This window comes from Somniosus microcephalus, chromosome 8 (assembly GCF_052327205.1).
Source record: "Somniosus microcephalus isolate GS21.2 chromosome 8, FLI_Smic_1.0, whole genome shotgun sequence".
In the NCBI taxonomy this organism is placed as follows: domain Eukaryota; kingdom Metazoa; phylum Chordata; class Chondrichthyes; order Squaliformes; family Somniosidae; genus Somniosus; species Somniosus microcephalus.
Window position 1 is genome coordinate 70,868,499 of NC_140994.1, and position 27,876 is coordinate 70,896,374.

The following is a 27,876-nucleotide window of genomic DNA, read 5'->3' on the forward strand; positions in this document are numbered from 1 at the left end:
ACAGCTGCTGTCCATGTGGTGAGGGTGCTCCCACAGTGCTGTTAGGGAAGGAGTTCCAGGATTTTGACCCAGCGACGGTGAAGGAACGCTGATATATTTCCAAGTCAGGATGATGTGTGCCTTGGAGGGGGACCTGGAGGTGATGAGGTTTATAAATATTCTCATTCTACATCTCCAGATTCCTTTTTTTATTATCTATCTAAACTCCATTTATCTTAAATATTTCACTATTTTCTTTTGATGCATATGATCCAAAAAGAATTCCACTGATAACAAGAGGTGGTAAATGCTGACTGTCCTGTGTGGAGCCCAACTGACTACACCTGGACCTCAGGTTACTCTGACTACTTTGAAACAACTAAGAGTGCACTGTGCTCTTCAGAATGAGTTTGTAAGCACAGTTAACTTTTTTGCCACAACATTTTATCCATCTCAAGGATTTTCTGCGAACATGAAGTTATTAATTCCAATTTATTTGAAATAATTTACACAGTGGTCAAATGGAGAATCTGTGGAATGACTCAAGCAGGAGATGAACTTACTCCTGTTTATGCTTACACGCTTGGTGCTGTGGCGACTGGGAGACAGGTTTTTGCCCAGAATGCACATTCAGAATATAAGGATAGAAATAACTGTGAGCACTGCTATCAAGTGAACACTTGTCTCTCTCCACAATTTTTTGAGGCGTTAGCTAGATGTTCGATCTATTAATTATGAATTAAGCCCAGATATGTCAAGTAGCCAAACAATGAACTAAATAGGAACGTAAGAGTTTAAAGTGTGGTATAGTAAAGGAATGACTCTAGCTACCTACAACATTGACGGTTAAGGTTTTCATATATTTGTGCAGCTCAAGGTTTGATTGGCTGTTACTCTGAGCCATTGGCACATGTGTGATTATAGCCAGGCCCTTGGGTCTGTTGTCCCAGTTAGATGTTGGGTGCTTCTTATGAAAGAAAATTGCAAGGTAAATCACCACCTGCTGCTCTTAGATAATCTGCTGGTAGTTTGCCTGCACATGCAGAAGTCTGAGGGATAGTCCGCCTACATTTACAGAGTGGCACAGACAGAGGCCTGGGGCAGTTATCCTGCCTTCACGAGTGGCACATACAGAGATCGGGCGTTCTACCTGACATTCTTGGACTACTTCATAATGGCTACGGGCCCACTGCACAAAACGTTGGGATTGATTGTCACTCAGGGGGAAGATTTGCTCAGTCCATTGTATAGCAAATGAGTTCACAAAGAAAACTGTTTACGACTTTGCCACGTATAAGGGTAAGTTCAGCATGCCCCTAGAGGCTACTCAAAAGTGAGCACGGGTTGGAAATCCAACCTATATTCCCTTCAAGTTTGGCTTCTCCCCGGGGAGAGTGGGATCACTGAATTCACCCTATAGTGCGCAGGGCAAGTCTGCCTCCTAAAATTGGCAACCTCATTCAGAGAGGCTGCATAGAGGGCCGGCTCCTTTTCCAGAGTTTGGGCTGAAGCATGCTGTCAGAATGTACCTGACTGTGCCATACCTGACCTGGAAGTGCTTGATGCTGATACGGGAAAATAATCATTCTCTGGGCACCAATATCACCAACCTTGAAGATTACCCCAACCTGAAAGGACATGTTGTTAAAACTTATCTATAGTCCTCTGCTTCGTGGACTGAATTCCTTTCAAGTTTTCTCCATCCCTACAAGGAAGCTCCTGTTGCAGGCTGGAAGTGGCCATTTCTGAAGGTCTTTACCTCATGGTGATCATTAACAAATCACATGATAGGTGTCGTTTCTCTTAGCGATCTCACTCCCTGCCCCAAACACAGGGAAGTTAACAGGCAACTGGTCAATGGCATCAGTCTGTAGAGTGTGCAGGGGCAGGGCGGCAACATCCCATACATAGGTTTAATCTGTTTCAATGACGATGGGATAACGCTGGTTAGTGACTATTTTAAATTAATTCTCGTGATATGGGCATCGCCAGCAAGGCTGGCATTTATTGTACATCTCTAGTTACCCTTGAGCAATGGCGGTGGGCCTTCTTCTTGAACATTATCTTCTTTTTCTTCTTAGGCAGTCCCTCGGAACCGAGGATGACTTGCTTCCACATTAAAAATTAGTTTTCAGGTGACTGATGAGTCCAATGCGATACCTACAGTCTCTGTTACAGGTGGGGCAGATGGTGGTTGAAGGGGCAGGTGGGTGGGGTGCTTGGGTTGACATGCGCTCCTTGCGCTGCCTGCGCTTGGCTTCCGCTTGCTCCCGGCGAAGAGACTCGAGGTATTCGGCGCCTTCCCGGATGCTTCTCCTCCACTTTGTGGGGTCTTGGGCCAGGGATTCCCAGGTGTCGGTGGGGATGTTACACTTTTTCAAGGAGGCTTTGAGGGTGTCCTTGAAGCGTTTCCTCTGCCCACCTTATCACAGTGCTGTTTGTGGGAGCTTGCTGTGCGGAAATTGGCTGCCACGTTTCTGACATTACAACAGTGACTACACTTCACAAAGTACTTCATTGGCTGTAAAGCTCTTTGGGACGTCCGGTGGTCATGAAAGGTGCTATTTAAATGCAAGTCTTTCTTTCTTTCACTGCAGTCCATGTTGTAAAGGTGCTCCCACAGTGCTGTTAGGTAGGGAGTTCCAGGATTTTGACCCAGCGACGATGAAGTAGCAGATCAGAGATTTTGATTCATTTTATTGACATTCCTTTACCTTTCTTTTATCCACGGTTTAGACCAATATAGAACGTAAGAACACAAGAATTAGGAACAGGAGTAGGCCAAATGGTCCCTCGAGCCTGCTCCGCCATTCAATATGATCATGGCTGATCTTCGTCCTCAACTCCACTTTCCTGCCCGATCCCCATATCCCCTGATTCTCCTAGAGTCCAAAAATCTATCGCTCTGAGCCTTGAAGACAACTTTTCTTCCCTAAAATACAGAGGGGGAGAAATTCATTCTAGCCCCGTTTGGGGCGCTAAAACTTCGAAAGCTGAACAATTAGTGCCAGGCGCTAATGATGATAGGATCCCGCGAAATTCAGTTGTAGCGCTCCAAGAGGGAAATGGAGAGTTAAATCAAGCACTAACCACTTCTCTTAGGGCGCTAAAGTCGGAGAGCGGGTCGGTACCGGCAGAGCGCGAGACAATTTGCAGCGCATTCCAGACAGCACACTTCAATCACAGAGGCTGCTTCCCTCGCTTAAAGGGAACGGACAATACTGCACCAGAAGCTATTTGTTGGCACTACAGTCTTGCAAGGTGACTGCCAATACAGCCCCAAACACTGTCAACAAGTGGAGGGCTTGGACACCCTTCAACAATGAAAGAGTGAAGACTTTGTGCAGGCACCAGACTGGTGCAAATAATAACGGTTCAGCGATCTGAAGAGCATTCCCTTTAATTACCACTCCCAAAGCAGCCATCCAACTTCAGAACGCCTCCTCTTGCTGGCGTTGTCAGTGTGAGACGATAATGCAGGGGGGCGAAAGTCAATTTCACATCCGGGGCGGTAATGGGGCACTGCACACTTGATGACGTCATGATCGACAAGGCGCTAGAGATCGAGGCGGTAAGTGATAGCACCAGTGCAAAACCGGTCGGTAACCCCTTAGTGCCCCGTTACCGCCCCCCGCAGGTGCTAATGGGTGGCACAAAGAAGCGGAATTTCTAGCCCAAGTGTATATTTTAAATGCAGCGATGAAAGAACCAATGAGTTTGAATCATGCTGTGAACGCACTTTTATATTTGCTAAGGTGTCCCGGGGGAGCAGCACTTAAATTCAGAGCCTCCACCTCTGTACCCTGCTCAACCATTGACCAGAAACTTAACTGGACCAGCCACATAAATACTCTGACAACAAGAGCTGGTCAGAGGCTAGGTATTCTGCGGCAAGTGTCTCACCTCCTGACTCCCCAAAGCCTTTCCACCATCTACAAGGCACAAGTCAGGAGTGTGATGGAATACTCTTCACTTGCCTGGATGAGTGCAGCTCCAACAACACTCAAGAAGCTCGACACCATCCAGGACAAAGCAGCCCGTTTTATTGACACCCCATCCACCACCTTAAACATTCACTCCCTCCACCACCAGCGTACCGTGGCTGCAGTGTGTACCATCTACAAGATGCACTGCAGCAACTCACCAAAGCTTCTTTGGCAGCACCTCACAAACCTACGACCTCTTCCACCTAGAAGGACAACGGCAGCAGGCGCATGGGAACACCACCACCTCCAACTTCCCCTCCAAGTCACACACCATCCTGACTTGGAAGTATATCACCGATCCTTCATCGTTGCTGGGTCAAAATCCTGGAATTCTCTCCCTAACAGCACTGTGGGAGTACCTTTACCACACAGACTGCAGTGGTTCAAGAAGGTGGCTTCTCAAGGGCAATTAGGGATGGGCAATAAATGCAGGCCTTGCCAGCGATGCCCACATCCCATGAAAGAATAAAAATAAAACCTTGTTTATTTTACCTGGCACTGCCAACTGCCAACGAAGGCCTGTTGGATGCCAGAGACCTGCGATGTCCCCTGCTAACAGTGTGGGAATCCAATCCCGTGCTTTTACTTCTAACTGGAGACACCAACAAGTCTCTGGAAAATCCAGGTCTCCACTGCAGTCAGAACAACAAAGGTCACATCAGTTACATTTACACGTGCAACCCACTGTGTGTTGTGCCATCGGCTGCACTCATTTAATGTAAAATATCTTGGATCGAAGGACAAATGGAAGCAGCGATTTACATGATTTTCTTATTATTACATTAATTCATATAACCTTTGAGGTTTTACACAATAGTGCAGGACCTATTCTTCTGTGAGGGGCTGATGGGTACCAGGATCTGTTTTTTGCCCAGTCCAGCCCTTTCACGCTCCACTCCTGAGAACTCAGAGTTCATTTTTTGGGGGGGACTAAATAAATGATGTTGTGGTGGATTCACTAAGGGACTCCGATCAAATGTATATAATTCCCTTTAACAATATGTTAGCTACAGCCTGAGTCTGTATCTTTGTATATACTGTTTGCATGTACAGAGCGCGGTCCCTTTAAGAGCGCGGGCAAACGCGATGACGTCATGCCGTTCATCACGTGATCCCCCACCAGCGGGAAAAACGTGATGACGTTATGACGCCAGCCACGGGACCGCCCAAGCAGTCCTCGTGGAGCCTCCTAACTGACTAGACCTGTATTCGTAGTTCTCTTGCAACTGTTTGTTAAACTCAATTAGTTTTACATTAAACATCGTTTGTTTGATCGCCTGAGTCGACCTCAGTCTCTTGATAGGAACTAGACATTCCTACATTGGTGACCCCGACTTTTGCGAACGGTTTTCGCAGAAGGAACGAAGCATGGAAACAAACGGCGTTGCATTGAAGCTGCTACAATTCTGGGAGCAACAAGTGACCGCGTGGTTCATCCAGGTCGAAGCCCAGTTTGCATTACAGAACATCGTTGCGGATCAGACCCGATATTTTTACATAGTCTCCGCACTCGACAGCTCCAACGCGTCGCGGGTCGTTAGCCTGCTTGAGAACCCCCTGGACGACCGCAAGTATGAAACAATCAAGGCGCGGTTGTTACAGGTCTTCGGGCTCACGAAGTCGGAGCGCGCCCGCCGACTGCTCGCTATGCCCGGCCTTGGGGACTCCAAGCCGTCTGAGCTCATGAGCCAAATGTTCACGCTCCTTGGGTCCGAACCGGAATGCTTCCTCTTTAGGGAGCTCTTCCTCAGTCAGTTACCGGAGCAAGTACAAGCTGCCCTGGCCAGGTCCGATGTCACAGACAGCGCAGCGCTTGCTGCCGAAGCGGACAAGATTTTCGCGGTGACGCAGCAGTACTGCGCTGCCACGAGGCGCCCATCCCCCACAGACGCCACCCCAGCTCCTCAACCTTCGGGGCTGTGCTCCTACCACGCGCGGTTTGGCGCGAAAGCCAGATGTTGCCCCCCTCCCTGCAGCTTCTCTCCCCAAAAAAAACAACTGCAACCCCGGCAAAAGAAGAACGGGTCTGACGGGTGCCCCGCGGCTGCGATGACAATCGGAAATTCTGGCAAGCTGTTGTTCATCACCGATTCCATCTCTGGTCGGCGATTCCTATGCGACACCGGCGCACAGTGCAGCATTATACCCGCGTCCGCTATTGATGTTCAAGCTGGGAGGCACGGCCTATCACTCGAAGCGGCTAATGGCAGAGCTATCCGGACCTTTGGCAAACGGCGGGTCCAGGTGTGCTTCGGCGGCCAGTGATTTGTTTGGGAATTTGTTATGGCCAGGGTTTCACAAGCCATTCTCGGCGCGGATTTCCTGTGCGCCAACAGCCTCCTGGTCGATGTGCGGAACCGGCAGCTGATCAACGCGGCCACGTTTCACTCCATTCCTTGCCACCGTGGTACCACCATGTTGCGCACCGTCTCCTGCGCTTTCCCAACTCCGGACGAGTTCGCTCGCCTGCTCGGTGAATTTCCGGACCTGACCAGACCTATGTTCTCCTCTACGGCCACGAAGCATGGTGTGGAACACCACATCACTACCACCGGCACCCCGGTCCACGCGTTGGCCCGGCGCCTTGAACCCGGCAAGCTGGCGGTCACGAAGGCGGAGTTCGCTACGATGGAACGCCTGGGGATTATTCGCCGGTCCAATAGTCCCTGGTATACATAGTACCAAAACCTGGCGGCGGATGGCGGCCATGCGGCGACTATCAGCGACTTAACGACGCTACCACTCCTGATCGATACCCAATCCCCCACATTCAGGATTTCTCTGCCCATTTGGCTGGGAACACCATGTTTTCCAAGGTGGATCTGGTCCAAGGCTACCACCAGGTCCCGGTACACCCGCAGGACGTGCAGAAGATCGCAGTCATCACCCCATTCGGCCTTTTTGAATTTTTGAGGATGCCTTTTGGGTTGAAGAACGCTGCCCAGGCCTTCCAGCGCCTCATGGACTCCGTGCTGTGGGACTTCAAGTTCCTTTTCGTCTATTTAGACGACATCCTCGTAGCCAGTCGAAATAAGGAGGAACACATCGCGCACCTACGCACCCTCTTTCGTCGCCTCAGCCAACACGGCCTGATTTTCAACCCGGCCAAGTGTCAGTTTGGTCTGCCCCACATTGATTTCCTGGGACATCGCATCACATCAGAGGGAGCGGTGCCTTTGCAAGCAAAGGTAGAGGCGGTGACATCCTTTCCACGCCCGCAGACCATCAAGGCCCTGCAGGAGTTCCTCGGGTTTCGTGCCTAAGGCAGCTCTGCTCATGCAGCCCCTGTACGAGGCCCTCAAGGGCAAGTCTGGCAAGGATCCGTTAAGCTGGACGGTCGACATGGACCGGGCATTCGTTGACACAAAAAGCGCCCTCGCCAACGCGACCATGCTGGCGCACCCGCTGCCAGGTGCCACCATCGCCCTCACCACCGACGCATCAGACTACGCCATTGGCGCAGTGCAGGAACAGTGGGTAACGGGAACGTGGCAACCGCTGGCGTTCTTCAGCCGTCAACTACGGCGAAACGAGCGGAAGTACAGTACCTTCGACCGGGAGTTGCTGGCTCTTTTTCTGGCCATCCGCCATTTCCGGTTCTTGCTGGAAGGACGTCCTTTCACTGCTTTTGTAGACCATAAGCCACTAACGTTCGCTATGGCCAAGACTGCTGAACCGTGGTCAGCCCGACAACAACGTCATTTAACGTTTATCTCTGAATTCAATACTGATATTCAGCACATGGCCGGTAAAGACAACCTGGTGGCGGATTGCCTCTCCCGCGCGACCGTTCAGGCAGTCCAGCTTGGCATCGACTATGCCCTCATGGCTGTGGATCAAGCCTCGGATCCAGAGGTGCAAGCTTACTGAACCAGCCCCTCTAGCCTCCAAGCGGCCGACGTCAAATTCCACGCCGCAGGCACCACGCTACTTTGTGACTGATACGCTATCAATTCCTCATAAAAGACAGAGAGTTAATTAATAGGCTTTTATTAGCAAAGAACAGAGCATGCCTCTCGTGGTTGCCTGGTATCCAAATGGGCAGGGGGCTGCAGAGCAGTCACCTTTATACCCGGGCATGTGGGTGGAGCCAGGGGCGGAGTCAGCTGAGGCATGCATAGGCACAACAGTGTGCAACAACAACAATAACAAACAGTGGTTTACCACATTCACCCCTTGTTTAAAATTGAGTCCAGTGGGGTGAAGTGTACTAAAAGTTCGTGTAAACTAAAAGTTCGTGTAATTAAGTCTATCAGGTGGCCTTGTATGCCGTCCTGATCGTCGTAGCAGCGGCGGTGATGGTGCAGCATCCAACGCCGAACCTGGCGTCTCGTTGATGAGAGGTTGTGTAGTCAATGGCGGGTCCTGGGGCTGCGGCATGACGTCTACAGGGGTCGGGGTGTGGGAAGTGGTGGGTGGCGATGGTGGTGTCTCAGGGGCACCCGAAGGTGCGAGGTCTCGTGTGGAGACTGTGTCCTCCCGCCCGTCCGGGTACGCTACGTAAGCATACTGGGGGTAGGCGTGGGTAGTGGTGGGTGGCGAAGGGAGTGTTTCGGGAGCACCCGAAGGTGCGAGGTCTCGTATGGAGACTGTGTCCTCCCGCCCGTCCGGGTACACCACGTAAGCATACTGAGGGTTGGCGTGGAGGAGGCTCACCCTCTCGACCAGGGGGTCCGTCTTATGGGACCTCACGTGCTTCCGCAGTAGGACGGGTCCTGGAGAAGTCAGCCATGTCGGTAACGAGATCCCCGATGTGGACTTCCTGGGGAAGGAGAACATTCTCTCATGAGGGGTGGCATTGGTGGCTGTACAAAGCAGTGACCAAATGGAATGGAGCGCCGCAGGGAGGACCTCCTGCCAGCGAGAGGTCGGAAGGCCCTTAGATTTCAAGTTTAAAAGGACTGCCTTCCAGACCGTCGCATTCTCTCTTTCCACCTGGCCATTCCCCCGGGGGTTGTAGCTGGTGGTCCTGCTTGTAGCAATACCTCTCGCGAGCAGGTACTGACGAAGTTCGTCGCTCATAAAGGATGAGCCCCTGTCGCTATGAATATAGCTAGGGAAACCAAACAAGGCGAAGAGGTCATTCAGACATTTAATGACCGTGGTACTGGTCATGTCTGAGCAAGGGATGGCAAACGGGAAACGGGAGTACTCGTCAATTATATTGAGGAAGTACACATTGCGGTCAGAGGAGGGGAGGGGCCCTTTAAAATCGCCGCTCAGCCGCTCGAAGGGGCGCAGGGCTTTGATAAGGCTCGCTCTGTCTGGCCTATAAAAATGCGGTTTGCACTCGGCACAGATTTGGCAGTTCCTGGTCAAGGTCCTGACCTCCTCGATGGAGTAGGGCAGGTTACGGGATTTGATGAAATGGAAGAACCTGGTGACCCCCGGGTGGCAGAGGTCATTGTGGAGGGTCTTCAGTCTATCAACCTGCGCATTGGCGCATGTACCACGTGATAGGGCATCTGGGGGCTCATTGAGTTTCCCGGGCCGGTACAAGATATCGTAATTGTAGGTGGAGAGTTCGATTCTCCACCTCAAGATCTTGTCATTCTTGATTTTGCCCCTCTGCTTATTATTAAACATAAAAGCTACTGAACGCTGGTCAGTGAGCAGGGTAAATCGTTTTCCGGCCAGGTAATGCCTCCAATGTCGCACAGCTTCCACAAAGGCCTGAGCCTCCTTTTCGACAGAGGAGTGTCGAATCTCGGGGCCCTGGAGGGTCCTTGAGAAAAAGGCCACGGGTCTCCCCGCCTGGTTAAGGGTTGCAGCTAGGGCAAAGTCGGATGCGTCGCTCTCCACTTGGAAAGGGATGGACTCATCCACTGCGTGCATTGTGGCCTTCGCAATATCTCTTTTTATGAGAGTGAAGGCTGCACATGCCTCTGCTGTCAGGGGGAAGGAGGTGGATTTGATGAGGGGTCTGGCTTTGTCCGCATAGTTGGGCACCCACTGAGCATAGTACGAGAAAAACCCTAGGCATCTCTTCAGTGCTTTTTGGCAGTGGGGGAGGGGGAGCTCCATAAGGGGGCGCATTCTGTCGGGGTCGGGGCCGATGACTCCGTTCTCCACTACGCAGCCAAGAATGGCAAGGCGCGTGGTACGAAACATACATTTGTCCTTGTTGTATGTTAGATTCAGCCGCTGGGCCGTACGGAGGAATTTCTCTAGGTTAACATCATGGTCCTGCTGGTCGTGGCCGCAGATGGTGACGTTGTCTAGATAGGGGAAAGTGGCCTGGAGCGCGTTCTGGTCAACCATCCGGTCCATCTCCCGTTGGAAGACTGAAACCCCATTGGTGACGCTGAAGGGAACTCTGAGGAAGTGGTAGAGACGACCGTCAGCTTCAAAAGCTGTGTACTGGCGGTCCTCAGCCCTGATGGGGAGCTGGTGGTATGCCGACTTCAGATCAATCGTCGAGAACACCCGGTATTGTGCTATCTGATTGACCATGTCAGATATGCGGGGGAGTGGGTATGCATCCAACTGGGTGTAGCGATTGATCGTCTGGCTGTAGTCAATAACTAGGCGCTGTTTTCCGCCAGTCTTCACTACCACCACTTGTGCTCGCCATGGGCTAGTGCTACCCTCAGTAATCCCTTCCTTCAGGAGTCTCGCTACCTCGGATTTAATGAAACTCCTATCCCCGGCACTGTAACGCCTGCTTTTGGTAGCGATGGGCTTACAGTCGCGGGTGAGGTTAGCGAACAAGGAGGGGGGGGAGACTTTAAGGGTGGAGAGGCTGCAGATGGTGCGCGGCGGGCGATTTAAAAGCTGCTGGCTGCAGACTGTGAGTGGGGGGAGGGGTCCGCCGTACGCCAATGTGACACTTTTAAGGTGGCACTGAAAATCCAACCCCAGTAGGACGGCAGCGCAGAGATGGGGCAGGACCAGAAGTTTAAAATTTTTGTATTCTGTGCCCCGTACCGAAAGGGTCACTACACAGTAGCCACCGACGTCCGCTGACTGGGCTTTGGAAGCCATAGAGATCCGATGGCGCGTCGGCAGGACCTGGAGAGAGTAACTGCGCACCGTGTCGGGGTGGATAAAACTCTCCGTGCTCCCGCTGTCAAAAAGGCAGGTAGTGGCGCGGCCGTTTATCGTAATGTCCATCATGGACCTGGACAGTTGATGAGGGAGAGATTGGTCCAGCGTCACAGAGGCCAGCGTATGGTCACGCGAGTCGATGTTGTCGTCAGATGAGGCGGTGGTTGAGTCCGGGTCCCCCGTGATTGAAGTTGGAGGCGTCCAAGATGGCGGACAAAATGGCGGCGCCCATGATCCCGATCCCCACGCGGCTGGGGGAGCCCAAGATGGCGGACAAGATGGCTGCCCCCACGGTTCACACGCGGCGCTGCTGGCGTTAGCGGTTTTACCTTTGCAGGCGCTGACATAGTGTCCTTTCTTCCCGCAGCCGGAGCAGGTGGCGTTTTTCGCCGGGCAGCGTGCTCTGGGGTGTTTTGCCTGGCCACAAAAATAAAATTTCTGTGCCTTGGACATCGCTGCAGCAGTTGGAGGTGGCGGTCCCATGACCCAAGGTTGCGGCGTCCACGGTGCGGAGCGGTTAGGGGAGAAAGCGTCCATATTCCTGTGGGCCGCGTCGAGCGAGAGCGCGAGGGACACTGCCTTTTTCAGGTCTATTTTTCCCTTCTCCAACAGTCTCTGCCGGGAGTAGTCGGACCTTAGACCCGCAACGAAAGCATCTCGGATCAGTCCCTCCGTGTGTGCTGCGGCTGATACTTCTTTGCAATTGCAGCCTCGGCCGAGTATCCGTAGTGCCCGTAGGAAAGCCTCCACCGATTCCCCGGGCTGCTGTCTGCAGGATCTTAAGAGGTGCCTGGCATAGACCGTATTTACCGGGCATGCGTATTGCCCTTTAAGCAGATCGATAGCCGCCGCGTAGGTCGTCGCGTCCTGGATTAGAGTATAAACTTGGTGGCTCACCTTTGAGGCCAGGATTTTCAGCTTGTTTTCGTCTAGGGTCACAGTTGAGGCTTCCAGGTAAGCCTCGAAGCAACGCAGCCATTGTGCGAATTTGGTAGCTGAACCCGCTTCTTGGGGGTCGAGGTCCAGGCATGTTGGTCTGAGGGCTCGCAGCAGCGCCTACTGCTCAGCGTTTGGCGCCGTCGGTTGATGCAGCTCCTGCTGTTCAACATTTGGACCCGACATTTTGTTTTGCTAATAAAATTGATACGCTATCAATTCCTCATAAAAGACAGAGAGTTAATTAATAGGCTTTTATTAGCAAAGAACAGAGCATGCCTCTCGTGGTTGCCTGGTATCCAAAAGGGCAGGGGGCTGCAGAGCAGTCACCTTTATACCCGGGCATGTGGGTGGAGCCAGGGGCGGAGTCAGCTAAGGCATGCATAGGCACAACAGTGTGCAACAACAACAACAATAACAAACAGTGGTTTACCACAGTGACGTCTCCGTAGGAGATCCTCGCCCTATCCTGCCGGTTGCCTGGCGCCGAAAAGTGTTTGACGCCATGCACGGGTTGTCACACCCTGGCATGAAGGCCTCGCAAAGGCTGATGTCGTCCAAGTTCATTTGGCGGGGCATGCGTATGGATGTCCGCGACTGGGCCAACACCTGCGTGGTCTGCCAAAAGGCCAAGGTGCAGCGTCACGTCAAAGCTCCATTGGCCACCTTCGCTGTTCCGGAGCGACGGGTCGATCACGTGAATGTGGACCTGGTGGGGCCACTTCCACCTTCTCATGGGTTTACACATATCCTTACGATGGTAGACCGCACCACTAGATAGCCAGAGGCAGTTCCCTTGTCATCCACCACTTTGGCAGACATAGCCAGGGCATTCATCTGCTCTTGGGTCGCCCGTTTTGGCGTACCGGCGGACATCTCTTCTGATCATGGACCGCAATTTTCCTCTGAGCTCTGGAACGCAGTGGCTCAGGGGCTCGGCATCAAGCTACATCGCACCACTGCCTACCATCCACAGGCGAACGGCCTGTGTGAACGGTTTCACAGGTCGCTCAAAGCCGCACCGAGGGCCAGCCTCCAAGGCGCTGGATGGGTGGACAGGCTACCATGGGTCCTGTTGGGTCTTCGCTCGTCCTCGGCAGAACTCGTCTATGGCCAGCCGCTACGCGTACATGGGTATTTCCTTCTGACCAACAGAGCCATGGTCCGCATCCAATCAACTCATCAGCCACCAGGAGGCAGCCAGGTGTTTTGCACCAGTACCAACATCGCATCACGGCTTTCAGAGCTCCCACATCCCAGCAGAACTGAAGAACGCCGAATATGTGTTCATCCGCCACGACGCTCATCGGGATCCACTCAAGGCCCCTTACACTGGTCCTTTCCGCGTACTAGAGCCGGGAGACAAAACTTTCTCGGTGGATATCGGAGGTAAACCGGACCACATTTTGGTTGACCGGTTGAAGCCGGCACACTTGGACCTTCACCGCCCGGTCGAGACCGCACAGCCGCCAAAACGTGGCCGACTGCCCACAGTCGCCATGCCAGATCAAGCGCAACCGCCCACCAGCCCGCCCGCCGTCCAGCAGCTTCCAGTCCAAGTGTACAGAAGTCGCTCTGACAGGCTTGTCAGGCCTCCTCGACGTTTCACTTTTTCTGTTAAAGACAATTCTGGGGGGGCGCATGTGGCGGAGCCACTAAGGGACTCCGATCAAATGTATATAATTCCCTTTAACAATATGTTAGCTACAGCCTGAGTCTGTATCTTTGTATATACTGTTTGCATGTACAGAGCGTGGTCCCTTTAAGAGTGCGGGCAAACGCGATGATGTCACACCGTTCATCACGTGATCCCCCACCGGCGGGAAAAACGTGATGACATCATAACGCCAGCCATGGGACCGCCCAAGCAGTCCTCGTGGAGCCTCCGAACTGACTAGACCTGTATTCGTAGTTCTCTTGCAATTGTTTGTTAAACTCAATTAGTTTTACATTAAACATCATTTGTTTGATCGCCTGAGTCGACCTCAGTCTCTTGATAGGAACTAGACATTCCTACAATGCAATAATTTGAAAGAAAAAACAAAAATGCTGGGAATACTCAGCGGGTCGGACAGCATCTGTGAAGAGAGAAACAGAGTTAACGTTTTTAGGTCGATAACCTTACGTCAGATCCAATCATTTGAATTAAGCAATGTAAGTTATGCAGCAAAGTGGAAAATTAATGCACAAGAATCGTTGAATAATTGGAACTAAGTGACTTTGAATTAAGCGGAGTCGACTCAGAGAGGCCTGTAGGGATTGATGCAAAATTCAGCAAAGTTTGCAAAAACCAGCAGGTCACAGCACATCAAGACCAGGCGGGGCCTTCACCTGGTGATAACTGGATGGCACCCAGAGCAAGGAAGCAGCAATTCCACAGACTTTATTTTAAAAATTAGACTTTTGAACCGAAATTTCTTGACTGGTGGTATTTTAACACTGGTGTTAACCATTTCATTTTAGCCAGGTTAAGACTGGCTGATTGGAAAATCTAGGCTTTAGTTTCCATTTATATATTAGAATTTTGTCGGACATCACTCTTACAGACCAGACAGATGGGAAGCCTTGGGGAATAACTTCATAACTCATATTGTAGGTGTAGCCCACACTGTTCATTGGTTCATTGGTAAAAGTATCATGAATGTACCTTTCAGACAGACGAAAAGCATTTCTCATATTGCAACACTTGGAGCTTTTCCTTGTGGATTAATTGACTCCAGAAATCAACAACTGCACAGCAACCCAACTTTTACAAACACAGATACAAAAGAGTGGCCTAAAACTGGCAAACACTAATTTACCTGTAATTATTATTATCAGAATGATACCAGGACATAGAGGGTAAAATTATGAGGCCAGGTCCATAAAGTTCGCTTGTGTTCGCTTGAGTATACAAGATTTAGGGGTGATCTGATCGAGGTGTTTAAAATGTTAAAAGGATTCGATCGGGTAGATAGAGAGAAACTATTTCCTCTGATGGGGTAATCAAGAACAATGAGACATAGGGGGTGATTTCTGATGGCTCCTTCAGATGCTAAAGAGCCTCCGAGGTTGCCAAGATGGGGGTCTTGAACTGAAATGCCGGTTTAGCCCACATTTAGCGTAAGACGCCATCTTGATAAAGGAGTTGAAGTCAGCGCTAGGAACGGCCGCCTGGATGATCGTTAAGGGGCTGATTGCCACTTAAATTGCCTGCTAGAGCTCTTTAAAGAGGCTGCACGGCATTTTGGTGGATGGCACTTGATCTAACGCCCTCCCCAAACAACGACCAGCTGATTCGGAGTAAACAAGTCGTTGCTGAGGATTTCAAGCACTACTTAAAGGTATGTCACCTTTTAATGTTCATTTGCTAATGGAGGTTTGAAGATGACTTTTGAAACACATAGGGAGACTTTCTGAGATACTTGTGAAGACTTCACCAATGCTCTATCATTTTTTGGGGAAATTCCCTGAAGACTTCACCTAAAAAGAGTAAGTGTTGTGCTGCTCCACCTTATTGGTCACGTTATAGGAGTCACCAGGAGAAAGGGAGTACTTGGTCAAAGGCATCTTGCTAGGGTTCCCTTTGATCTGCAGAAGGAATGGGAGGTGGACATGAGGCCAGGCAGAGCAGCACCAGCTGCTGCAAGGGAGAGGGACAGGAGAGCGAGGTAGACTCCTCCTCCCCTTGCGGGTACAGGACATCCCTCCTCCTCTGGACCTCCTCCACCAGGACCTCCAGTGCCGTGTCCAAGAACCTGTGCGCCCTCTCCCTCGGCCCCTGAGCCATCCTGAAACCCGCTGCTGTGTGTCAGCCAGCACACTCCATACCTTCAGTGGAAGTCGGTGCATGGAGCCCACATACACTGCTCTACAAAAATTGCGTCTAATCAGCACTTGAGTGCTAAACCTGCAGGTGTCTATTTTAGCACCTCCAGGCAAGTTCAAATTATGGTAATCAGCAATTAGGACCCAAAATGTTAAAACCAGGCTTTCAAACAGGCCTGGCTTATCAGCACAATACCTATTTAGTGCCTGTTTTCACCCTTTCACCAAAATAACCCCTAAATCTTAAAATTAGAGCTCGGCCATTCAGGAGTGAAATCAGAAGGCACATTTTCACACAAAGGGCAGTTGAAATCTGGAACTCACTCCCCAAAAAGCTGTGGTTGCTGGGTCAGTTGGAGCTTCCAAGACTGAGATTGATAGAATTTTGTTAGGTAAGGGTATCAAGGGATATGGAGCGAACGAACAGATCAGCCATGATTTAGTTGAATGGTGAGATATGTGTCGGTGCAGGCTCGATGGGCCGAAATGGCCTCTATCTGTACTGTGAGGTTTCTGTGATTCTGTGATTCTGGTGGAGCAAACTTGAGGGGCTGAATGGCCTACTCCTGTTCCTATGTTGCTATTGTCTGATAGTATCTTGAGTAAAGATAAATATTTCACTCACATAGATGTACTTATAACACCCACAAAAATTCAGTTACATTTTCTCGTTTCTTCCCTCAGCTCCTCCCCAAGTTATCTAAAATATTGATTGGTGTGATACTGTAGTTATTTATAGTAAATGTTTCATTTGGTGTGCACAGCAGTGTTGCGCTACAGCTATATTAATAACTGCAATGAAATACCTGGATTTGGATAAATGCAATAGCATGTACTTTGTGGGATATGCTTGCTAATATAATTCTTGAACAGTAATGTGGTCAATGGCACAGAATTACTGTTAGGAAATTCCTAACAGCTGCTGTCACTCACTTGAGTGCTTTTTATTTTATTTCTGTCAGAATATGGATCAAAGAACTTTCTGCTACAGGTCAAGTATACGGAGCATTAGGAAATGTTTTAATTCCCTCACTCAGCAGCAGTTTGCAGAGCGGGCTTCAGTGTACCACACCGTGGGGGATCCATTAGTTCCTTTGTCTGCCTGATTGGGTGACTGTGGTACACTTCACTGCAGGGTCTGCTGAGCCGAGGTCGGGCATGTACTAAAGAGGTGTCAGCCGTGATTCAGTGGTGGCCTCTGGGTCAGAAGGTTGTGGGTTCAAGTCCCACTTCAGAGGCCTGAGCACATAGTCTAACTTGACACTTAAATGCAGTACTGAGGGAGTGCTGCACTGTTGGAGGTGCCATCTTTCAGATGAGACATTAAAATCGACGTCCCGTCTGCCCTCTTAGCTGGACGTATAAGATCCCATGGCAGTTTTCGAAGAAGAGCAGGGGAGTGCTCCCGATGTCCTGGCCAATATTTATCCCCCAACCAACACCTAAAACAGATATAAAAACAGAAAATGCTGGAGATACTCAGCAGGTCAGGCAGCATCTGTGAAGAGAGAAACAGAGTTAACGTTTCAGGTCGATGACCTTTCGTCAGAACTGGAAAAAAGCAGGAAATGGAACAGATTTTTAAGCAAGTGTAGGGGCTGGGTAAAGGGGGAGGGGATGAAAGAACAAAATGGAAGGCCTGTGATAGGATAGAATGCAGGAGTGGTTAAGAGATATTCAAGGCAAAAGGAGATGGTAATGGGACAGGTTAAGAAACAAAGGATGGCTCTAGATGAAGTGTAAATTGCGCTGGCAGAATTAAAGACAGCTGCCATGTGGGAGAGAAGAAAAGACACAAACAAAAGGTGTGGATAAAAATTATATATATGATGATAGGGGCCGAGGCTATGATCTGAAATTGTTGAACAGATGATCTGGTCATTTGTTTCATAGCTATTTGTGAGAGCTTGCTGTGTGCCAATTGGCTGTTGCGTTCCTACATTACCAAGATGACTACATGCCAAAAGTACTTAATTGGCTGTAAACTGCTTTGGGATGTCCTGAGTTTCAGGTAGACTGATATTCTAAGATATAGTGAAGTCTACTTTGATGACTCCAAGATTATTGAAATTATAAGTACAGTACCTCATATTGTTTCCAATAAGCAGTAAAGAGTTCCAGTCAGTTGTCCATTCATTGTACCCAGCATCAATGGGAATTAACGCACTTTGATATCTTTATGCAACAATAAAGTGCGTGTTTACGGGTTGCTCATTTTCTTTTGTTGGATCTGTAGGTAGCTAATTTAGAATTGTGCACACTCCTAACTGCATTCACCGATGCTGCATTTCTATAGGGGTCTGGGTCATGCCGCCATGGAAGATTTTGAATTTCTGCATTAAAATTGATTTATTCTGCTTTATTTTAAACCATTTTAACTTCACAATTGATAGATTAACTAAACAATTATAAGAAAAAGTAGTTGCCATTTGGGTTTATCCTTAATTCAGCAGACCATCACTTCCCCAAAAGCCAGGGCGGGGAATTCCTCATCGATCAGTAGTTGCATAAACTTGGCTTGTATTCCCTTGAGAATAGGGGATTAAAGGGTGAACTGATTGAGGTGATTAAAATGTTAAAAGGATTTGATAGGGTAGATATAGAGAAACTATTTCCTCTGGTGGGGGAATCAAGAACAAGGGGACATAATCTTAAAATTAGAGCCAGGCCATTCAGGAGTGAAATCAGGAAGCTTTTTTTCACACAAAGGGCAGTAGAAATTTAGAACTCTCTTCCCCAAAAGGCTGTGGATGCTGGGAAAATTGAAGCTTTCAAGACTGGGATAGATAGATTTTTGTTAGGTAAGGGTATCAAGGGATATGGAGCAAAGGCAGGTAAATGAAGTTGAGGTGCAGATCAGCCATGGCCTAATTGAATGGTGGAGCAAGCCCAAGAGGCTGAATGGCCTACTCCTGTTCCTAATGTTCCTATGTTCCATTTGTGGCCTGTAGTACACAGTCCGCAACCTCTCCTGCCCACTGAGTGAAGCTTCAGCATCAGGTACAAGCTGCAGTACTGACAGGGAGAAGGTCATCACGGAGCTGAATGACCGCAGTTTCCCAGCTAGATCCCGCGGGGCAATAAATCACCTGTTGTATCTTGCACTGGTGCCCCAGGTGTACAGGTTCCTGTATAGTGCACACACCTGACTACACTCCTGCCAGCAGGACTCTGACCAACTTTACTGCTGCCACCCAGGTCGCTCTGTATGTTCGGTACATTTTGGTGAAGCAGACTTTTTTTTCCCACTTTCTCCCTCCATTGTTCTGTCTATTCCCCACACCCCCTGACTGAGAGTAAGTAGTCCATAATAGTAAATAGTAGCCTGACACTGGGGATGATTCCTTTTATATTCGCAATGATCAAATCCCATTTGACTGGCAGTTCCAAACCGATGCACCAATCTACTGCCTTGTTAAAGGTACAATAGGGAACGGTGCTGCTGCCAAAAATTGGGGAAACTTTCTCCTAATGAGAGAGCAGGGGAATTCGAATGATCTTTTTGGGCTGAGAGCCTAGTACTGTTCCTCCGACGGTATATGGCCATTCCAAGTACTTGTGCGTCTCTCTTCCTCTCCTTCCCCCACTCCCTTCCCCCTTTCACAGGGGGAAGAGGAGCAAAAATAGCAACTTTCAGTCACAGTTGAAAATGACCTAAAGATCTCAATAATGAATTGAAAGGGATTTCAACAGATCTCTATTAATAAGAGCTTGAGCACTGCCTAGTAGGCAGAAGAATGAACAGCCTGCCCTCTGTTTGCTGGACTGTCTATTGGCTCATGAAACATGCAGCATCTCATTAGTGACCATTAGCTGGAATCCCATGAAAAGCTTTTTTGACAGAATCGCCCATGTTCATTGTTTATATCTTCTGGAGTGAGCAGGGATTTCCTACAGACCTCATGCAGTGGATTAAGTGGCTACAGTACCTTCAACAGCTGAACGATGGCCAGCAGTTGCATACAGAATCATTTTGCCACACAGCCATTTTCTTTGCGAGGTCCTTTGCGAGGGAGGCAGTCGGAAAGTACACTAAGCGTACAAATCATGCTTCATTGATTCAATCCAATTCAAGAACGTTGCATTAATCCCGGCATCATTCTGGGCTGTGATGTATTATGTTTCTGCTGTTTGCGATTATATTTGAATTCTTTACCCAGAGAATGGTTAGAATATGGAACTCGCTACCACAAGGAGTAGTTGAGGCAAATAACATAGATGCATTTAAGGGGAAGCTAGATAAGTACACGAGGGAGAAATGAATAGAAGATTATGCTGATAGGGATAGATGAAGTAAGGGTGGGAGGAGGCTCGTGTGGAGCATAAACACCGGTATAGACCAGTAGGGCTGAATGGCCTGTTTCTGTGCTGTACGTTCAATGTAATTGGTAACAAAAAAGTTACTGAAGTCCCTCAAAAGTCTTAATTATATTCAAGCAAACCTTAACTTCATTAAGAGTACTGCTGCGCCTATCCTACAGGTAGCTGTGACAGGGATATCAGGTTTATACTTACAGAAATTAAGTTAAATGCTATTTTTTAATGAATTCTTCATTCGCATTTTCACTGTCAAAATGGGAACAAATAAGCTTCAATGCAATCCATGAAATGATGCGGAAGTGCTAACTTTGGTGTCATTACCAAACAATTAAAGAAGCTGTTTAACCTTTAGAATGATATAACTCTCCTTTGGAGAATTGTTTGTTGGCATAGTACAGGAAACGAATGTTTGAATGAGATATGTGATGAGTACAACATGTAGTGGATGAGACGCAGCAAGAAGCAAAGCTGTTTGAGTACAGTTTGCAAATACATTAGTGTACTAGCAATCAGCAGTGAATGCAGTTCAGTGCTAGACATATGTCTTCACTACACTGAGCTATAAAACCATAGACGTCTGCAGCACAGAAGGAAGCCTGCACTAGATCAATCCAAAACCAGTCCCACTGCTGTACTCCCTACTCATAGCCCTATAGAGAAGCTCCATTTCACACTTTGTTCGCAATGATTTCCAATTTTAACGGTGCAGGTTTTGGCGGCAAATGAGACGCCCGTCGGACTCAGGCAGGTCCTCATGCATAAATACTAGTCGGGGTTCTATGGCATCACTAGGACCCTGATGGCACTTTAACTGGGGCCAGAGTGGTGATGCCGCCACAGCTTTCCTGCCAGGCTGAAGCGGATTGGCAACTGGTGGGAAGGACAAAGAGGCCCTCCTGGTAAGTGAAAAAATGTCCTTTGTGGGGGCCACGGGGAAATGAAAGTCACGGCCTCTCCCGCCCCAGACTTCCCCGACCCCCTCCACCCTTTCCCTCCCACAAGACTCTCCCGAAACCCCTTCCCCGCCACTTATCTGGAATCCGGAGTTCAGCCCTTGACTGCTTGAGCCTGCCCAGAATGGGTGCAAGTGGACCGATGGCATTTAAGTGAGTCCCAGGAATTAAAATAGCCCGGGCCTGAAAATTAGGCCGGCAAGTATGTTTTTCACTTTCCCCACCCCTAACTGCCTGAAACTGTTTTGTGGTTAAAACTGACCCCTAGGTCTCAACTGGCCCTGTATTACCTGTCTGGGCCTGGTCACCTCAAGCAGGTCAGAGGCTAGGTATTCTGCGGCGAGTGTCTCACCTCCTGACTCCCGAAAGCCTTTCTACCATCTACAAGGCACAAGTAAGGAGTGTGATGGAATACTCTTCACTTGCCTGGATGAGTGCAGCTCCAATAACACTCAAGAAGCTCAACACCATCCAGGACAAAGCAGCCCGCTTGCTTGGCACCCCATCTACCACTTAAAATATTCACTCCCTCCACCACCGGCGTACCATGGCTCCGGTGTGTACCATCTACAAGATGCACTGCAGCAACTCGCCAAGGCTTCTTTGGCAGCACCTCCTAAACCCGCGACCTCTTCCACCTATAAGGACAAGGGCAGCAGGCGCATGGGAACACCACCACCTCAAGGGTCCCCTCCAAGTCACACACCATCCTGACTTAGAAGTATATCGCCGATCCTTCATTGTCGCTGGGTCAAAATCCTGGAACTCCCTCCCTAACAGCACTGTGGGAGTACCTTCACCACACGGACTGCAGCGGTTCAAGAAGGCGGCTCACCACCACCTTCTCAAGGGCAATTAGGGATGGGCAATAAATGCTGGCCTTGCCAGTGACGCCCACATCCCATAAATTAATTTTTAAAAAGGAGGGACATTTCTACCTCTTGCAGTAGTTATTCTTACAGCCTCTCGGTGAGTGTTCTGGTTTTGTGCCAATTTGGGAGTTATTTAATTCTGTTAATTCTCAATGATGAAAGACTGGTCGAGACCGACTAAACTCACTGCATGTAGAACCCATATGGCCATCATTGAGGAGACTGGGCTGTAGGAGCATGGAATTGGGAAGCTGCGCAAAATATGCACAGGAAAAAGTTATCCCAAAAAATAAACATGAGTGACCTTTATTGAGCAAATATAATCAACTTTACATTTTCCAAGAGGGCTGGGGGAGCCCATATAGTATATCCTAATCATCATAATAAAACATGTAACTCTCAAGAATGAAAAGCATTGGAGTACCTGGGTGCCCTCTCTGGGTTCTTGCAGCCATTTTGCTCCTTTCAGAATGTTTCCTGTTGACTGCTGCCACTGTGCACCTCCCCTTTAAGAGGTACTGGCTGCTTTTAAGTAGCATCAGAGATGACCAATTTCTGCGCCTCCCCCCTCCCCCAAACAGGCGTGCAGCCAATAAGCAGCATTTTCAGGCGCAATGGAATGTCTAGGCTATCTCCTGATGTCACTGGAATACTTGCATCAAAACAGTCTTCAAAATATATTAGAATGCAATAGAAATGACATTTACAGTACAGTCCCCACCACTTAAAGCGCCACGTTTAAAATGGGCAGTCACTCATATTGACCAAAAAGCGATAGCAATTAGCCATTTGCGTTAACGTCAATTTCAAAGTTGACGGTTATAGCGTCTTAAGTGCTCTATTTATTTCGGGCAGAAACAGCTGTGCTCACTCACTAATGACAAGGGTTGACAGTCAGCTATTGGCACAGAATCAATCAGATTCATCAAGGTTAGAGCTGGAGCAACGGTTAGTGTTAAAGTTGGGCAGTCACTGCACACGCTAACGTTCAAAGCTAGCATTTTTTGTTCCGTGCCAATAGTCCACACATATACACAACTAACTCAGGGTGATGAAAAGCGCCACCCAAACAGATTCAAATAATAAAAATAATTTAATTCCCCATGGTTATACATTAGTTTGGTGCCTTCCCTGCTAGGCCAATGCATATAATAAATCAGCGATGTCAACATTCTTGTTATCTAGTGCTACTCCGTTGTACCGGACATCGCCTATAGCGGGCAAATCGCATTCGCACAGACACGCCTGCTATAAGTAGTGGGGACTGGATTGAAAACACCAGGAAATGAAATTAAAGCAATAATCCCCCAGTTCATGATTTAAATGATATTCATAAACCCCGCAAATTTTGCTGTTACAAATTAAATTAAATTGATGGAATTGCTGCCTTGTAACTCACTGATATTACTCATTGCATATTATTTCTAGTGCTTTAAGCTAAACTACAGGGCTCTATGCCAGTATCTCAGTGGCATCGTATTAGTGGAATGGATTGTGGAATCATTTGCATTGACCAAGACATTGGGTGGAGCTGCTTGGTAGAAGCAGGTTGCTGTAGCTTTATGTTGGCATTTGAAACAACCGCAGAGAGTTGAGTGCCTGTACAATAGATGACATTATTCAAAATAAACCTCATGGCTGATTAAACGTGTGTCGCTATTTAGCGATTTAGCCATCCCATCTTTATACTGAGATGAGGTTAAAATATCATGTCATTATGTGTAAATACCATGCTAAGCAGAATCCACATTCTGTTCTCCATTGTTCAAACATTGTTAGTTTCCATGATGTGATTCTTAATAATGCTGAGTATCTGATCTCATTCTAAGATTTATTGCTTTTCTGCTACCAGCAGATCTGTTAGTGTGGGTGTATTTCTACTGCTCAAGTAGGGCAGTAATTCAATTAGACACCCTCATCTTTATTTTATGCTCCATATTCTATTATAAACAGTTTTTGGGTTTGAGCACACAATCTAGGCCAGCACTTCAGTGCAGTACTGAGGGAGTGCTGCATCGTTGGAGGTGCCGTCTTTCAGATGAGACGTTTAACTAAGGCTCTATCTACTTGCTCAGTTGGATGTAAAAGGTCCCGCGGGGACTATTCAAAGAAGAATAGGGAGTTTTCCCAGTGTACTGGCCAACATTCATCCCTCAACCATCACCTCCACAACAGATTAATTGGTCATTTATCCCATTGCTGTTTGTGGGACCTTGCTGTGCACAAATTGGCTGTCACGTTTGCCAACAAAACAATATTGAATATACTCAAGGCTGAAATATACAGATTTTTGAACTACAGGGGAGTCAAGGGTTATGGGGAACAGGCTCAAGGGGCCGAATGGCCTACTCCTGCTCCTACTTCTTATGTTCTGATGTTCTTATGTTAACAGTGACTACACTTCAAAAAGCAAAATGCTGCAGATGCTGGAAATCTGAAGCAAAAACAGTAAATGCTGGGAACGCTCAGACTTCAATGCCCATCACCAAGACTGGCTCGGTAGCACCACTACTAACCAAGCTGGCTGAGTCCTGAAGGACATAGCTGCCAGTCTGGGCCTGCGACAGGTGGTGAGAAAACCAACAGGAGGGAAAAACCTACTTGATCTCGTCTTCACCAATCTACCTATCAGCAGCAGCAGCAATGTATTCCACCAATCTGTAACCTCATGGCCAGGCATATCCCTCACTCTACCATTACCATCAAGCCAGGGGACCAACCCTGGTTCAATAAGGAGTGTAGAAGAGCATGCCAGGAGCAGCACCAGGCATACCTAAAAATCAGGTGCCAACCTGGGGAAGCTGCAACACAGCACTACATGCATGCTAAAAAGTGGAAGCAGCATGCTATAGACAGGGCTAAGCAATCCCACAATCAATGGATCAAATCAAAGCTCTGCAGTCCTGCCACATCCAGTCGTGAATGGTGGTGGACCATTAAACAACTAACGGGAGGAGGAGGCTCCATGAATATCCCCATCCTGAATCATGATGGAGCCCAGCACATGAGTGCAAAAGACAAGGCTGAATCGTTTGCAACCATCTTCAGCCAGAAGTTCCGAGTGGATAATCCATATCGGCCGACTCCTGAGGTCCCCACCATCACAGAAGCCAGTGTTCAGCCAATTGGATTCACTCCACATGATATCAAGAAATGGCTGAGCGCATTGGATACAGCAAAGGCTATGGGCCCCGACAACATCCCGGCTATCGTGCTGAAGACTTGTGCTCCAGAACTAGCCGCGCCTCTAGCCAAGCTGTTTCAGTACAGCTACACCACTGGCATCCATCTGACAATGTGGAAAACTGCCCAGGTATGTCCTGTCCACAAAAAGCAGGACAAATCCAATCCAGCCAATTACCACCCCATCAGTCTACTCTCAATCATTAGCAAAGTGATGGAAGGTGTCATCAACAGTGCTATCAAGCAGCACATACTCACCAATAACCTGCTCACTGATGCCCAGTTTGGGTTCTGCCAAGACCACTCAGCTCCCGACCTCATTACAGCATTGGTCCAAACATGGAAAAAGGAGCTGAATTCCAGAGGAGACGTAAGAGTGACTGCCCTTGACATCATAGCAGCATTTGACCGGGTGTGGCATCAAGGAGCCCTAGTAAAACTGAAGTCAATGGGAATCGGGGGGAAAACTCTACACTGGGTGGAATCATACCTGGCACAAAGGAAGATGGTTGTGGTGGTTGAACGTTAAACATCACGGCCCCAGGACATCGCTGCAAGAGTTCCTCAGGGCAGTGTCCTAGGCCCAACCATCTTCAGCTGCTTCATCAATGACCTTCCCCCCAACATAAGGTCAGAAATGGGGATGTTCACTGATGACTGCACAGTGTTCAGTGCCATTCACAACTCCTCAGATATTGAAGCAGTCCATGCCCGCATGCAACAAGATCTGGACAACATTCAGGCTTGTGCTGACAAGTGGCAGATAACATTCACACCACAAAATTGCCAGGCAATGACTATCTCCAACAAATGAGAGTCTAACCACCGCCCCTTGACATTCAACGGCATTACCATCGCCAAATCCCCCACCATCAATATCCTGGGGGTCACCATTGACCAGAAACTTAACTGGACCAGCCACATAAATAATGTGGCAACAAGAGCAGGTCAGAGGCTGGGTATTCTGCAGCAAGTGTCTCACCTCCTGACTCCCCAAAGCCTTTCCACCATCTACAAGACACAAATCAGGAGTGTGATGGAATACTCTCCACTTGCCTGGATGAGTGCAGCTCCAACAACACTCAAGAAGCTCAACACCATCCAGGACAAAGCAGCCCGCTTGATTAGCACCCCATCCACCACGTTAAACATTCACTCCGTCCACCACCGGCACACCGTGGCTGCAGTGTGTACCATCTACAAGATGCACTGCAGCAACTCGCCAAGGCTTCTTCGGCAGCACCTCCCAACCCTGCGACCTCTTCCACCTAGAAGGACAAGGGCAGCAGGCACGTGGGAACACCACCACCTCCAAGTTCCCCTCCAAGTCACACACCATCCTAACTTGGAAGTATATCACCGATCCTTCATCGTTGCTGGGTCAAAATCCTGGAACTCCCTCCCTAACAGCACTGTGGGAGTACCTTCACCGCACAGACTGCAGGGGTTCAAGAAGACGACTCACCACCACCTTCTCAAGGGCAATTAGGGATGGGCAATAAATGCTGGCCTTGCCAGCGATGCCCACATACCATAAAAACGAATTTAAAGAAAAGGCCAGGCAGCATCTGTGCAGAGAGAAACAGAGTTAACATTTCAGATCTAATGACCCATGGTCCAAATACCTGAAAGTTTAACCCTACCTATCTCTCTCTGCAGATGTTGGTGTCACCCAGTTTTGGTGATGTGCCTTTGCTTTGTGCTGGAAATCAATATTTAATATTTGTAAAAGAGCTTTTTGCTGACTCAGTCAAGGTAATGAAGCCGATGATTTTGCCTGGGACATCACTATAAATGTTCTTCAAGCTAAAATCTCTTATTTCCCAGCTTTAAGTGAACCACAGGAGTCTCCCATAATATAGTCAGACAACTGGGAGCATTTCTTTTTTATTTAATAGAAATTATGCTCATCAGGTTGAATGGTGTCAGTGATGGGGATGGGAAATTGTCCACTTTTTCCAGTTAGTATTAAGCGCTATCAGATGACGTGTAGCATGGCCAGATGTACGATAAAGCTCCATCAACACTGTCTCAGCCTCTAAAAAGATCCCTTTCCTGCACCAATGTTACATTTCTGCCTCTTACAGCAGTGATTCCTATGGCTTCTCTTAGCAGGATTACCAATTTAGTGCCAAATTATGGGTAGTTTTGTAATGTTGCCCCTCACCCACTTTGCAATAGAATGGAACTGACCAAAGTTAATCTTTGTAGGCATCAGAGAGGACACTGGCCTGTCCTTGAGACACTGGGGGTGAATACAGGGCATGGTGTTATACTGAGCCTTACAGACCAGGAAGGTCTCAAGCTCAATCTGGAACCTCATCTCGAACTTCTCATTTCACATGTAGGAGCAAGAAAAGCATGGCACCATAGGCTATGTCTTTGATTATTCTGCTTGAAAGCAGGGCAGGCACTGGCTGCTCCACTCACTCTTTGTGTTGGAAGTGATATAATATCATTTTCGTACTGTGTGGTTGCCAATCAAACAACGCTGGAACCCCATCAGCAAAATGGAACATACTCAGAACGAGCCAAGCGTACTTTTGTTCTGCTGTATATTTTAATGTAGACCCGGAGTAATGGAAAAAAATGACAGAAATCAGACATATGCTCAGCGGTACATTGTTGCTTTGTCAAAATGAGGCCGTAATTGCTTACTTAACCGTGAGCGATCCTGTTTTAAGTGCTCATTAAACTTATTCCAATTGTATTGATGGCATATTGGATTTTAATTGTTTTGCCCTGTGGCACATGCAGAGAAAAAAGATGTAAAGTATTTCTTTGGGACTAAGT

The 27,876-nt window shown here is 48.5% G+C and overlaps 1 protein-coding gene across 2 annotated transcripts in view; it reads left to right on the forward strand.

Moving 5' to 3' along the window:
* The window catches only part of rnls (renalase, FAD-dependent amine oxidase), a 155,163-nt gene that overhangs the window by 71,223 nt on the left and 56,064 nt on the right, over positions 1–27,876 (forward strand). The gene's annotated exons all lie outside the window — the stretch shown is intronic.